Genomic DNA, 11,183 nt, shown 5'->3' with positions numbered 1-11,183 from the left:
TACTCCGGCCTGCCCGATGTAAATGAGCCTGCCTCACCACTTCCGTCTAGTGTGAACGCGCCTGACCGTGGCTTTGATCGAGTATGTGTATGTGCTGCGCTCTCTCGGACCGCCCTGCCCTGTGCACTGTGGCCTACAGCACGTAGGTGCACGGTGAACCACATTGATTATCACACGCCAAAATGTTCTTTTAAGATCAAAAAACATTAACCAAAATTAAGCCAGAGTACAGGATCCAGAACGTTAGAGATTACTACATAACAGGTCCAAGTCATTCACACACAAAAACATTACGGGTCCAAGCAAAATGCTACTACTCCGTAATTACGTGCAGCCGTGCAGGTGCCTGGTTTCCTTCCGAGCGCGTCATTATTCGGGAGAGCCAAAATTATGCGGAAATGATACACCGTTTTTTACTGGGTTTTTTTGAGTGGGTTGAAATGCTACACCAGACACTGCCATGCACACTAACAACTTGGGCTGAAGCCGGTCTGTGAAGACATGCACTCAGATACATTAGTTTTCAAAAATTATTTTTTCATTTGATTTTTTTCTAAAATGCCATTTTCATATTTTTAAAATAAAAATCCCTATTTTTTAGAGGGGAATATTTCAAACTTGCCATGTGTATTTTTATTATAGGTAGCATTGCAAGTTTTAGGTCTTTCCGGAATGCCCCCATGGCAAGTTTTTTGGGAAATTTTATCACGCAGTCATAACATTTTTTGGAATTGTTTTTTTTACTTTCTCACATGGCATTTGTTTTATTAAGAGTGTGTCATTTTAATAATTAGTAAAATGGCATTTGTACTATCAAGAGGATGTGAGTTTTATGATAAAGAGCATGCCATTTTTTTATTAATAACATGTAATTTTTATTATTAGGAGCATTCCTGTTTTATTATAATAATCAGGATGGTAAAATTATTCAGAGCATGGAATTTTTATTATTGTTGACAGTTTTATTAATAAGAGGATGTCATTTTAATTTTTATTGGCATGGCATGCTTACTTATCATAGTAAATTTATAAATTGGAGAAATGACAATTTTATAAAGTACCAGGGCAATCTTCATATTACAGAGCATCGCATTTATGAATTTATGTTTCTATGTTTTTTTGTAAGAAAATGCTAATTTTTTATTTATTCACGACATTTTTTTACCTAGAGGATGGCAGTTTTAAAGTTTAAGATGGCAATTTTATTTTTCCAGATCACACTTCCATTTTTTTTAATAATACTCATTTTTTTGGCAACTTAAAATGCATTGTATTTTTGTATGTTCTTAATTATACCATGGCAAATTCATGTGCCTTTTTCACAATTAACATGCAAATTTGCCTAATCTGAAGTTTTACTTTTTCAACATGGCAAATTTTCCTGTTGCTTTTTAAGATGGCAAAAGTTTGTTTTCCCATTTGCTTCATGTTCAAGTCCATGGCCATGGATAGTGAATTTGTGGTGTACCGTTTGCTTCATGTGAGCTGCTTTTTTGTGGCTGGGTTAGACACTTGGGTTCCAATTCTTAAACATGGCGCCTCTTCTAATTTCTCTGGCGCCAAGTACTATTGTTATCTTACTAGTTTAAGTGGCGAGAACAGTGAAAGTGGAGCTAAACTCTCTGGCGCCAAGTACTTTCTGGTGTTTGGATTGCTTTTTTGCTTTATGTTTGCATTAATTGTACACTTGAATCGAAGCAGCACCACATATGTCAGTAGCTTAAATGAGGGGAGGAAGGGGGTTTGTGCAAAATTTGTTAATTTGTCTTGAAATACCTAGATGCACACTTTCTAGCGGACGGAGGGAGTACTCGTTAATGGCCGTCATTGCTGGGGCCGGCAGGCAGCACGACCCAGTCATAGGCTCGTAGCTCCAAAATCCCCGAGGGAACCGCCGTTCCCGTCGGCCATCGATGTCGATGCTCTATTAGGGATGACCTGGGCACCAAGTCCGTTCCCCCGGCAGGGTCTGATCCGGCGGCGAACCCCGCACCTAGGCCAAGGTAGCCTCCTGGTATGTAGTACTACTGCCACCTTGCATGTTCTTTGGATGAGAGCACTTTCTTGACTATTTTTTCTTTTTTCTTGTGTCGTGAGTAACTAAACGACTTGTATTCCCCGAGATGAAAGAGCTTCAGAGGTTAATTTGGCTGAAAATCATCTCAAGGTATCTTTGCCGGGAAGAGTGACATGTTAGATAAGTTCAACCTTCCTAATCGGGCCTTCGCGTCCTCCCGACTAGAGGCAACCTGAAGAAATGACGCGTGGTGAGGTATATCTCCATCGAACTCAAGGACATACAAGAGGCATCGAGGGAGCAACCCATCAATAAAGAGCAAACTATAGAGATGATATTGGCCGTAGGTCTTTAATCCTGTTTGGGTTCTTAACCTTTGGTATGAGCACAACTACTGTATCATTCCAACTTGACGGAATCTCACCACCATTCAACATAGCGAGGACCTCGTCTACAATCTTGTCCCCCATAAAGTGCCAGTGCTTCTTATAGATAATGGACGGCATCCCGTCCGGTCCCGGGGCCTTGAGATCCCCGATATGATCAAGAGCGGCCTTGATTTCTTCTCGGGAAAATTCAGCATTAAGCATATCCTGCATGGCGGTAGTGACCCTTGGCTCCACTTTCTCAATAAGGTCAGCCAAATTGGAACCACTATGTGAGGTGAAGAGTTCCTGAAAAAAGAGAGCAGACATAGTCAGATAAACCCTCTCCTTCCTTCACCATGGATCCATCCTCCCTCTTCAACTCCTTCACTCTATTAGCCTTCTTCCTCGCTCATGCATAAGCCATAAAATATCGAGTACTCCTATTCCCGTCCTTGATCCAGGTTATGTGGGTACGTTGCTTCGCCTTGATGTTCTTCTTATCCTCCAAGTCGCGCACCACTCCCCGCAGTCTTGCTTCCTCCCTAACTTTATGTTCAGAGACTTGATCCTTCATACGCCTTTCAAGGTCAGATCGAGCCTTTTTGAGCCGCCCCTCCAACTCTCCTACAACTTCTTTATGCCATCTCTTCACTCTACCCGCCACCTTGCCCATAGCACCTACTACTCCTCCCTCTCCTGCTACCCAACTTTCTTGTTGGAATATTCGCTCCCTTGCCAAAATTTCCCGTCAAAATATTCTGCTCCTGGTTGCATGCCAAAATTCGGTGAGCGGAATGACATGTTTCTCTTCGCTGTACACTGTCGTTGCCACCTGATTGTCCATGAGAACGAAGAACCGCGACACCCCGATCACATATATACATGTGGGTAGCCTTCTCCATCTGTTGTCATCCCAAATTTGGTCCATGATTTTATGTGTATTTATCTGCATTTCACTTTCATCACTTCTTGCACTTTTTATATATTCTTGCACATGGTGGTTACTGAAAAAAAGCAAGTATATTTATTTGCCACTTGTATTGCTACACTATGATGTCTATTTCACATAAAATAATGGAGAACAAGATGAAATACTTGTATCGGCGCAGATTGAGAGTTGACGTTGAATTCGGACATGGACGAAGATGCGTGAATTACATGAAGCTATAGCTATTACGCAACCACCTACATAACAAAGTGTTCTGCCGCTCTCCAAACTTATAGAAGCCGTCAACTCGGTGTCTTATGTGTTCGGGCTCCACACAAATATTGTTCTCCTTGTTGCACCGCTCAGATGTATTTTCCCGCTAAAATATTTCGAATCCGATTCCGGGTCTAAAGTTCAAATGAAAATAAAAACCTCAACCTAACGTAGTCGCGACTCGCACAACTATTGTGTGGATTAGTTGGATTTTCTATAGAAATATTTTTGGTCCCGCTAAATTTCATGCTAAAATAACTATATTTTAGACCGGAACCGCGAATATCACGGTCCACTACCACTCTCGTGCTTAAAATCTAGTGTGGCGAGATGTGACCCCCTTCTCATGCCCAGACCAAACCAACCTACTCTCTCTTTGTTTGATTTGGGTGGGCGACTAGGATCGCTTCATGAGGGGGTCAATTTGTGTGAGGTCGCGACAAACGAATGAGCGAGCGGCGATCCATAGTAGTAGTCACTTGTAGTTCCCGACAAGCAGCAAAAGCATCAATCCATGGGATATGCGATCCATTCTGAGCGGGAGGTCAAGATAAGTTGTAGAGGAGATGAATCCGTGGGAGGCACGATTGACCGGTCATAAATCAGTGAATAATATATACTAGTATCACAGATTAGCCTTGATGACAACCAACCAACGAATCGACACCTCCTATGATATGTTGTGGGCCATCAAGAGGATGGAAGTTTTTATGATCAAGATGCAAGTGAGATGGACCGGTGTAATCTTTATAATTTAGTCAAAGGATAATCCCTTCTCCCTCATGTTGTTTCTAAATATGTTATTTTTAGTTAATTATTTTTGAACCTCTAATTTAAAGACTGTTTTTTGCGGGAAAAAAACTATTGTTGCTCATGTAAGAAAAAATAATTAATAATATATGTTTGTGTACATCACTCGTTGTAGAGGCTGAGGTTCTCTCCCTCTTTTAAAAAAAGTGTAAGAAAGCCCTTTATCTTCATTGCATCGTATAAATTTCCATTGTTATCACCATTATTGAATGCCATGTTAACTAAGTATCATAGCAGTTTCTAATATATTTTTCCCATGTTGTTGATTAGTCATACAACATTGAGAGGTGGGGTAAATGAGAAGACACGTATATCCGTCTCATGATAACAACCCCAGAATGTCACTCAAGATTATACGTAACCAGAAAAGCAAAAGACAGGGTAGGCAACATCCAAGGAGCAAACTGACAAACAAACGTTCAAGTAATCAGTTGGCGATAGCATTATGTAGGTCTGTGTTTCTCAACGTACAAGCTATCTTAATTAACTTATCAATTTGTATTGTTTTTCGCTTAAGTTTTTTGGCTTCAATTTCGACAGCAACACGTGGGGTTTCATCTAGTTATTCAGAAATTTGGTCACATAAACCACACAGTTAATTACTTGCTACAATACTGCAAAATTTCAAAAACTCAGGATGGCCTCCTCTACTTCTCACAACAGCAAATACAGAAAAATCACACCTCAATAGTTACCTATCTTACCGGGAGATGCACTCTGACTTTGGAATGGAAAGAAGTGTGATGCATGATTAATATTCATACATGTTAAAACTCAACCCAGAGACCAAGTTACAACACACGGGATCTATTCAATGTGAGAAGACGCGTCACGACATCTGTCATTGATGGTCTTTGATCCACATCTAGGTTAAGACATTCCACAGCAATACCTGCCAGAGTGTCAAGAAGCTCCAAATCTCCTGCTACGACAATTTCCTTATCAAACAACTCAGTTGCTTTCTTCCCTTCTTTATGACACTCAAGGAAACTCGTCACTAAGCTGTTATTGTCGGAATGAGTGGCCTTCTTCCTGCTAATGACCTCTAAGATGACAACCCCAAAACTGTAGACATCACTTTTTTCAGTCAGTCGACCTATTTGCAGGTATACTGGATCCATATAAGTCATGTCACCAATGACATTTGCAGTGTGTTCCTTATCTATTGCAATCAACCTCGATATGCCAAAGTCTGAGATCTTTGGCACAAAGTTGTCATCCAAAAGTATATTGGCTGGTTTAACATCACCGTGCAAGATTTTGGTATGGGCTTGGGAATGCATATAAGCTAGACCATGTGCCGATTCCACAACAATGCTTAGGCGCACATCCAAGTTGAGCGGCTCCCTCTTGTCAGACTCGTGAAGAATGTCATGCAAGCTTCCTTTGGAAATGAACTCGTACACTAGCATGGGGGTATCCACTTCTAGGCAACAACCTATAAGCTTAACAATGTTCTTGTGGATGACTTGAGACTGTATGATGACTTCATTTGCAAATTGCTTGTTCTCCAGCACATTACCACTAATTGGTTTCTTTACTGCAACTAGTATGTTATCAACAACCCCCTTGTAAACTTCACCAAAGCCACCTTTTCCAATTAAATTGCTACTTTTCAAAATTGGCTTGAGCTCCTCCTTTTTGAAAAGCTTTATAACTTTAGCTTTCTCCAAGGTAAGACCACCATTTTTCTCATAAAACTCTCTGGTCTTCCGCTTCTCTTTTCGAATAATAATAATGAATGCCACAAATGCGATGACAAGTGTACCACCTATTACACCTATATATGGAAAAATAAGCAAACCTAAATATTTTAATGAAAAATATCCTGATTATTGTTCTGCTACAGTAAGTTCATTTTTAAAGTTTACACATTGCTTTGAGTAACTGTATATATTTAACTTAAAGAAAAGTAAGATACTGAATTGAATGTACTCGCATCTCAGAGCCTACATGATACTATAAGATTGTGGCCCTCGGTGGGGAATTGTTTGTTCGTCAGTTGACTCGAACTTTGTTAAGTCAGGTCACTTGTAGATCTCAAACAATACTCATCACTCCCCTCACATCTACCCACTCATTCAGCTAGCTAGATAACTCTAGGAGGGACTAAACTATAACAAAATATTACCTCCATCCCAAAATTCTTGTCTTAGATTTGTCTAGATAGGAATGTATAAAACGTGTCTAGATACATACTAAGACAAGAATTTTGGGACAAGGGGAGTACATATAATAAGAGCTGCATATAAAGATTACTTAATTTGTGTTGTCTATTTTAAGTGAACGTAGATAAATTAAATATTTGCGGAACTGATAATTAGCAAAATCAAAAGATTCAAAGTAGTTTGCCTGAGGTTACCTATGGAAATCTGTGCAACAAGTGGGAACTTTGGAGCGCAGGGTCCAGTTCTTGGGTCATCGCTCTCATAACCTGGATGACAGGGCATTGGTAAGATCCTTGAGTGTCCTTGCAGATACCGTAGCAAGGATACTTTGCTGGATGTGCACATTCATCTATATCTGTGTTGCGCAAATTCACAAAAATAGTCATTAGGGCATCGATCGACCTCCTTAAACCATATTTCTAATAACAACGGTGTCTTAGAAAACATGCAGTCAGACTTCTATTTTGAGTACTGATTAACAAGAAAAAAAAAGATCTTCATATGTATTGGCCGGAAACTACACCATCAAATTTGTCAAGAAAAATACTAGTTTCATATTTGATCTGTTCGTACATATTTCAATCAAAGATTGACGGTCAAAGTTACTAAATGCTAAGTAAAAAATGTCACCATGTTAGCACAGTATAAAACAGAGGGTGTACAACTACAGCGTACTAGTAGGAGCAGTACTACCGGTTTTCTCTTTCAGTTTTAGACAAAATCCAGCAAGCAACCGAAATCAATTTCGGTTCGCATTTCGTTCAGAGGGCCGAACTACTCTATTGGATTCAATTAAATATTTGAAAAAATGGAAAATATTTAAATTCCTGTATACTACTGAAATAATTTGGTGGAAAGGTAAATATTTCAGGGACTACTGAGATCACCGAAATTCAACGAATTTCATAGAATCTCACAGAAAGTACTCCTACTTAGAGCATCTCTAGTGGATGGTGTATATGGAGGTGGATGCTAAATTTACACTATCAAGATCAAAAAAGCCTTCCCAGTGGATCGTGTATCACGTCATGCACATATACACGTCGCTACCACGAGCGTACCTGGCGTGGGAGTAAAGACGACCGAGCCACGCTCGTGGGCTCGCGCTCCCGCTCCCAGGACCGAAAAAAAGACTCCCGCTCCCGCTCCCGTTCCTCTCCGGCCGCCTCCCCAAGGTCGCCGTCGCCCCTCTCCGGTCGCCGTCGCGTCTCCTCTCCAGCCGCTGCCCAAGGTACCCATTTTTCCTTCCTCGCGAGCGGGAGCAGAGGGGCGGCGTGGGGCGGCGTGGAGCAGAGGGAGCAGAGGAGCGGTGGGGGGGAGGGGGGAGATGCAGGGGCGAGCGGGAGCAGAGGGAGCAGAGGAGCGGTGGGGGGGGGGGGGAGATGCAGGGGCGGCGGGGCGGCATGGGGCGGCGGGGCAGCGGGAGATGCATGGGAGATGGAGATGGAGGGGAGATGGAGATGGAGATGGAGGGGAGATGGAGATGGAGGGGAGATGGGGATGCAGGGGAGATGCACGGGAGATGGAGGGGAGATGGAGATGCAGGGGAGATGCACGGGAGATGGAGGAGATGCAGATGCACGGCGTGCGGCGCCGTGGAGGAGATGCAGGGGAGATGGAGATGCAGGGGAGATGCAGGGGAGATGGAGGAGATGCAGGGGAGATGCATAGCCATTTGGAAGGAGAAGAAAATAATTTTTGCTTGTCAATTTGATGCCAGATTGTGGTCTAAAATAGTTGTGCATTGGTTGCTTGTAGATGGATACTGACCAAAGCTTCTTGGACATCCTTGGTTTTGGTTACACGCAAACACAACTAGAAAGTCCAATTGAAGAGCAGGCAACTCCATCAACTCAGCATCGTTCTGCAATAACAGAGAAAGGAAAATCCAACAAAGGCAAAAATTGGTCTAGTGATGAGGACAAGGTAAGGTAGGCGTTGCCCTCGTAGCCTTCGGAGCACTTGCAGTTGTAGCCAGGCCCATTGGTGGAATCCACGCAGTCGCTGTACGCGCTGACGCAGGCATACTGACCCGTCTTGGGCGCCTGCGTGCACGACAACACGTCGACGGCGGTGATATCGACGGAACCGTTGCCGCGGATGGCCCAGTCGAGCCACACGGGCGAGGTCCGGCTGGTGTCCATGCGGAGGTCGGAGCGGCGGAAGGTGTAGTTGTTCCTGTCGACGAGGAAGGCGTAGTCGCAGGGGCTGTAGTCCATCATGGTGGAGTGGTTGTAGGCGCGGAACTTGAAGTAGTTGCCGGTGAGGCCCGGCGGGATGTCGAGGCGGCAGCAGCCGACGCCGGCGCAGAGGCCGTCCTGCGCGCTGGCCGAGTTGTTGCAGAAGGACATGCACCCGGTGTAGTAGGTGTAGGCGTCGGTGCCGCCCTGCGTCTTCCCGCTGGCGGTGTAGGCGAAGGTGTTACAGCCGAGGACGACGAGCATGTTGTGCGTGTTGGAGATGCGGTACACGCCGTCCTTGTTCATCTCCGTCTCGGCGTAGCTGAAATCCGAAGCTTCGCTGGGGCTGGAGGCGTTAAAGCACATCCATCCAATGGGGAGCATCACCAGCGACTCGGCCCGGTCCGACGACAGGCGCATCACCCGGATGGACGTGCCGGCGAGCTCAGCGTGGCTGCTGTTGATGCACTCGATCTCGAAGCCCTTGCGGAAGCAGCCGCCGCCGATGCCGAAAGGGTAGGGGATGTCCACGCCGCCGCAGCTCGTCGCGCAGCCATGGGTCACGACGAGGCTCCCTGTCGCCTCGTTGGTGGCTGCCGCTGCCGCCAGGAGCAGGGCGGTCAGCAAGAATGCCGTCGGCATTGATATATCAAAAATGCTAGACTTACGGAAAGATGTCACGGAATCGATCTACGCTCTGATCCTCCCCGTTGATTTCACCATAAAGCCTGCCCCTTGATTTCAACTGGGCCCTAACCTCCCACTTGTTTTCTTCCACATAAGCCCGTAAGCAAAATCCCGTAGCCCCCCTCCCGTAAGTGTAGCATTGTTGTTGATATATTGTACCAGCTCCTGTGCAACATAGCTCACTAGCTGCTCTATATATACAGGAACCGTCGATGGTTATTAGTTAATTCTTCGCTTGGTTGCAATTCAAAATTGTATTTGGACGGCAGAGAGGTGAAAAAAAAGGATGGCCAAACTGTGGCCTTTGTCCGCTTCGCAAACAGACCATCAAATCTGTTGGTCGGACTATGAGAAATGATGAAGAGGTGCTCAACCTCGACTACATCGACATTTCATCATTAATTATTAACATTTCATCATTAATTGATGAGCTCTTTATTAAGGATTGGTGGATCAATATGTCAAGCACCAATAGGCCGAACCAGAAAGTGTTAGCCAGTTAGCCTCCCCTACCATGCTAACTTGTTGGACCATTTGATGTGAGAGAAATGTTAGGATCTTTCGCCACAAGTCTACCCACTTGTCCATCCTACAATCAAACATTCAAAGCGAAGGCAAGTTTTAGGTCATTGTGGGCGCAAACCATTTGGGCTGTATTATACCAGGAGAGTAGCGGCCATGTAACCTTCTCGTGGCTTTTGTAAAAGCAACTCTAGACTCCTTAACTAATAGATGAGGTGAATCTTTTGCCTTTGTTTCGAAGCTCTTTTATGGTACCCACAAGTTAATATGAGCCATTCATTTTCTCTAATCTGATGGATACATTTGTTTGGTACTCCAATATGGAAACCTGGGAGTACCACAGCCAAAAGTTGAGGAGTACCTTGATTTCAAGGGTAAATTGGTAATTAATGTGGTATAACGTGAGGGTGGTATTTAATTCCCCACTAATTACGGGATGAGATCAACATCCATAGCGGATCAGCCGGAGATCTCGCCCTGGAATCACACGTAGCGATGCATCAGGAAGATTTGTTAGCATCTTCCAACTATGAAGGAGAGACGCATAAAATTTAATAATTGCAACTGCAAGATCGAAGAACTCCAACGATGCAACTGGCTGATGGCCTGGCAAGTACTGAGATAAGGCATGCGTTTGAGAGGCCTTGTCAGCGACTAAAGTTAGCATAGGCGGCGGTAGATGCATGCAATGGGCCGTGTGGGAAGGACACAGCCATGGCTGTGCACGGTAACTCGATCAGGGAGGCGTCGGCGACTTCTCAACCAGCCAATCGGCAGGGAATTAGATCAAAAATTAAATAAACATTACCCAAACTACCCTTTTAAACCAAGGGTTGGATTTAACCCGTACTTCCACCCCTACCTAAGGAGTACCATGGTACCGTAAAAAACCTCTTGTTTCGACCTACCACTGGATGCCCTTGTGACCATCCTTGATAAGGCGAGGGCGGCTGGTCACCTATGAGGGGTGATGTAGGGTAGGAACCCTATAGACCGATCTTTCACGAAAGGAGCGGATGCTGTGATGAACACGAGGGGAAAACGAGGGAAACACAAGAGGAAACACGAGAGAATTCACTCACCCGACAAGAATAGATCACACATGCGCTAGATCGATGAACACAAAGGTGAGATACAAGATCCGAAGTCAACAACGGATGATACAAGAGGTAACCGGTTCTTCTCCGTGAGGAGGTCTTGAATCCACGGGGGGATCTTCCCTTAGAAAGG

The 11,183-nt window shown here is 44.2% G+C and overlaps 1 pseudogene; it reads right to left on the bottom strand.

The window, feature by feature from the left end:
• Positions 1-5,187: 5,187 nt before the first annotated feature.
• On the bottom strand, positions 5,188-9,386 carry LOC123102674 (wall-associated receptor kinase 2-like; annotated as a pseudogene).
• Positions 9,387-11,183: the final 1,797 nt, after the last annotated feature.

This window comes from Triticum aestivum, chromosome 1A, assembly GCF_018294505.1.
Source record: "Triticum aestivum cultivar Chinese Spring chromosome 1A, IWGSC CS RefSeq v2.1, whole genome shotgun sequence".
NCBI lineage: Eukaryota > Viridiplantae > Streptophyta > Magnoliopsida > Poales > Poaceae > Triticum > Triticum aestivum.
The sequence above is the reverse complement of the archived record's forward strand: the minus strand, read 5'-3'. Positions and strand labels throughout refer to the sequence as shown.